The sequence below is a fragment of the Haliotis asinina genome, chromosome 1, assembly GCF_037392515.1.
Source record: "Haliotis asinina isolate JCU_RB_2024 chromosome 1, JCU_Hal_asi_v2, whole genome shotgun sequence".
Lineage (NCBI taxonomy): Eukaryota > Metazoa > Mollusca > Gastropoda > Lepetellida > Haliotidae > Haliotis > Haliotis asinina.
Window position 1 is genome coordinate 33716189 of NC_090280.1, and position 4718 is coordinate 33720906.

Sequence of the window (4718 nt, forward strand, 5' to 3'; positions counted from 1 at the left end):
AACGTGAAGCCCCACTCCACCTGAAACATTATATCGTTCAAAAGTGGCTTCATTGGGGAGGATATTAGTTGTATGTGTTTTTGTTTGGGCAAAAATTCCCGACAACCTATATCATAGTCGCTCTGAAGCGTATTTCGGACATCCGCCCTACCAATGTCTATTTAACCTGGTACGCATTGGATAATTCATGCTCCAACAATCTTAAAAACCATATGTAGCAATGTTGCAGCAAACATCACAGAGGATGTCACCAGAACTTAACTTCACACATTGTAGGGAATGGAACCCGGGTCTAGGGTGTGAGCATTTTCACACGAACACGTATATATGTCTTATGAATGTTTTCTATTCCAGCCTGTTATATCTGTGTATGGTTTTTCACCGCTTTTACCAATATTTCAGCATTGCCAATATCACGACAGCGGACACCAGAAATGGGCTTCACACGTTGTACCTATTTGGGGAACCAAACCATGGGCTACGACCGCACTGACCACTGGACCACCCCACCGTCCCGATAAATATGTGGCATCCTGCGAATGACTCCACAACGACCCGACCCGACAGGAGGTATACCACCGATGTCAAATTCTGAAGTTTACTCCGCATAATAGGACACTTAATCCAGTTACAACACACAAAGATGTAATTACAACACACAAAGATGTAATTACAACAGACAAACAAGTGTTACATTAAACTAATGTTTATTTTTGTTGCATCTCCGTTTGCACGACATTTGACTTCAGTCATGGAGGAGTACTTCTCACTTCATCAGATTTCTGCAAAGAGGAAACAGGTTTTGTACAATACACTATGTCAATAGTTCCTCACCATAGCTATTATCATGTAATATGGGTGTCTATATAGCACTGTAGTCCATCCCGTCTACATGCGCAGAGAGCATTTTGTTTTTCCTTCATTCACTGGATGCCAATCTCAACTCAATTGTATTATCAATTTCAGTGGTTATCATACAAACTCGTGCAGCCCCAGGCGCGCCGGGTGGCTTTCATACCCTTGCATGGTACCCAGTCACAGCTGGGTGTACACAGACATAGTTCCAGGTGACGAAGGGTAATACCGAAAATAGTTCTTGACGTGACGAGCAAACGCCTTAACCACTGGACTACCCGACTGCCTAATAAAAGTCGAAGACAAATATCTGCTGCGGTGTCTTAGATTAATGACCTATTTCTAATAAAACTCAAATCAAATTGAAACACTCACCTGAGATGTTTGGAATATGTGTTGAAGTCCTCTTCATTGATCTGGCCAGCATCTCTCCTCTGTCTCAGGTTCTCAAAGGTTTCTGTGAAAAATAATTAGTTGATATCAGACGATCTTTATTCAGTCATTCCGCAGGCAGTGCTCGTTTTTTCCTTAGTAACCTATGCAATTTTGTTTCTTTGTCGCAGTCCAGTTAATTACATCATTCCCACCAATCCACGCAATTCGGAATATATATACTAGACATTTATATAGCGCCGATATCCAATTCGCCAGAGCAACTGCTCAAGGGCGCTTTGCTTTCCCCTAATCATTGAATGTCCATCATAACGGCACATCTTATTTTCAATTTCAGCTCCCTGGGGATCATACAACTCTTGCAGCCACTAGTCGAACCAAGTTAATGTTGCTTTCCCATCCTTACGACGTACCCATTCACAGCTGGGTGGACTGGGTGGGAATCATAGTCTGCACAGCATCTACTGCACGTTGCTGTACCCGCAACTAGGTGTTTGCACGTATTCACGTGGTCACCACATGCTCATCTATCGGATGCGTGGGTTGTTTAAGGTGCACAGGGTTGCGCACTGCACACTAGGAGTTGTGACAACACTGAAACAGTCTGCACACAAAGCTGACTCCATGGTATTTATACCCGGTCACAGGTGGGCTCGATCCCAAGCTAGGTGGATTACTGGCCTGGCGCCTTAGACAGCTCGCCCACTATACGTGGATCAAACACATCAGCGTGCCTGACCAACCGGTTCCGTTTTGGACCTCTTTTGGTCTAACCTGGATCGTAACCTGTCTTTTAGATCCTGTGGTGAATGGTAGAATAACAGAAATTTACCTTCGGTAATTTGGCTGCTGTCGAAGTCCTGAGTCTGGAATGAAGAGCGTGGAGAGCACATGAGCACACAGAGAGAGGATTCGTAGTTTCAATTTTAAGACTATCCCCAGAAAGAAAATCCGTTGTGTGAAGGTACTAAATTACATGAATGGACCACGAAAAGTCATGCTATGATACGATATGTACCTTAGATACCTGTACCTGAAGGATAATGCATACTTCATTTCATTTGAAATATCCCTAAAAAATGATACAATATCTTGTACCCAAGCTGGCGGGAAATGCCAAATTCATCATCATGCATTATAACAAAACGGATTTCAGCAAAATAAACTCCTTCATTACCTAAAGGTATATTTAGTGCATTGAAATTAATGAAGAATGCCAGGCTTAAGGGTATTTGCTCACCTCAGCAGTGGTCTGAACGACCAAGAAGACACACACGAGGGCGACAACTGCGTAAAGTCTGAATGACGACATCTTTGACTGAAAGAGAAACGTCAAGATAGAATCAAGTGATTTCTTCAAGTGGGATTTAGAAAGTAGTATGATGAAGAGCAACAAATTTACGGATAGGTAACTTCTTTATTACACTTGGTGCGGCGTTTCGATGTAGATGCTAACATCGTTACACCACTTCCTCGGCAACGGTGTTAGAATCTCCAGCGAAACACTTCTCTTGCATTAAGGTGTCTATCCATGTCTATTCGGCGTAGAGGGTAAACCATTTACTTGCTTCGTGACGATATCAACATCTACACCGATACGTCTCAACTATTGCAATAAAAGAAAAGTTGTATATCCATAAACATTGTTCATTTTCTGGCAGTAAATGATCAGTAGGCGATCTTGGTCAGGTAACTTTTGTACATTCAGATATATTGAAACGGTTGAAGGTAGAATGAGGCACTGTTAAATATATACATAACAGACACCGCTTTAGGCAGCATCTACTAAAACTCGGAAGTGGAGTGATTCAGTGAGTGAGTTAATATTTAACTTCACATACTAAAAGAAATGGACTGATCCAGGGATTTTGTAAGGCGGTGTTTACGGGATCGGTCAAGGCAAGAAAAAAATCTTCATTGCGGTCTGAAGTCATTTTCGAAAGGGGGATGGGATGGTTGTGAGAAGCGGGGCAGATTGGCCCATGTCGGACGGTAGGTAATGACGATGTGATGCAATCATTGTGAATGCTATTGGCTTTTAGTATTAACGCAACTGTTAGATGTTAATTATATGAGATCCATGTACAAATTGATATCATCTTTCTCTTCTTTAAGTGCTATTTTGTGGACCTTCATCAGCATGCATGTCTTGTAGGGGACATAAAATATCCCGCTATCCATACAACACCTGTGTACACCTTTAACATGCTCCCCTACCTTTAACATGCATTTCAAAGACGCGTGTATGCCACAGCATAGCAACATATAGTGGATTGAGGATTTAGTGAGTATGGTGGGTTTAAATCTGTTCTCAGTGGTTATGATATTCAGGTTATATCACGACGTGTCAGCCTTAAGTGTGAGAATAGCTAGGCGTGATGTAGGTCTCAGACCATTACAACTTCATGAACCGATACAAGCACTGAAGACGACTGACAAAACCTAGAAACTACATTGGGACGAAACAGGATTGAACCCCACAATCAGAAGTTTCTTTCGACTCCATAAAAAGCAATTGACTACGGCGCCTCGGCCAGCTTTGCAAAAGAATAGACTAAGTTTCGAATCCCACTCATACAATGAAACGCCTGTACACATCACAAGTTTCATTTTCTGACTCTCTGAACTAACAAATATTAAAAGAAAATCAGAAATATATCTTGTTGAGCTCATACATTGTGATATAGAGATCTCTAATTGAATATCAAAAATATATCAAACGTTAAGTCCACGAAAATAAACGTTGACTGTCATAGACCACGTTTTGGTTGATATTGAAATGCATGAAGACTGTTGACTTACCTAGTGAGTCTCTGGAACACGCTATGGACAATGAAAGATGAGCGTAGTATATATAGGGCTTGCCCAGCTCACGTGGAGCTCTGACGAAAAGACTCGTGGCTGTTGATGGCGTGGATATTGAATGGCCTTCAACTTGACTTTTGAACCTTGTCATTCGTCACTGACTGTCTATTACGTGTCCCATTTTGTGTTAAAACTGAATATAAATATGCTTTGTGGTGGTTAGAGGGAGATGAGGTACTACAGTGGCTTGCTTTTCAGTTGTAATGTACAGGTTTTGATCCCTCATGTGAATGAAGAGCATATCTCACTTACTGAAGTGCTGGTACAATGACCACAAAATATGACCATAGACGTACTTTTTTCTTTGTGTGGTTTAACGCTGCTCTGTGGCGGAAGTCTGTAAATAACCCATTCTGGACCAGACACCTGAGTGTTCAACATCAGAAGAGTCGATCTACGCAACTGGGATACCATGATACGAGTCAAGACCACAAATTACAGTTGCTGTAACCACATACCGTGATACGCATTTCGACTGTAATATATTCACAAAGAAAGCATCACCTGAACTTTTGCAATCATAGGTTTTCGACATGTGCATAAAATTTCTCGTGGAAAAATACGATTTTTCTGACCCATGTGCTCCTTTGACTCATAAATGCTGA

General features: G+C 41.6%; 1 long non-coding RNA gene across 1 annotated transcript; it reads right to left on the bottom strand.

The window, feature by feature from the left end:
• Positions 1 to 695: 695 nt before the first annotated feature.
• Positions 696 to 1301, bottom strand: LOC137278537 (uncharacterized). Its single transcript, XR_010956664.1, has 2 exons — positions 1231 to 1301; positions 696 to 782 (listed from the first exon to the last, which is right to left on the bottom strand). It is a non-coding gene; the product is annotated as an uncharacterized lncRNA (long non-coding RNA).
• Positions 1302 to 4718: the final 3417 nt, after the last annotated feature.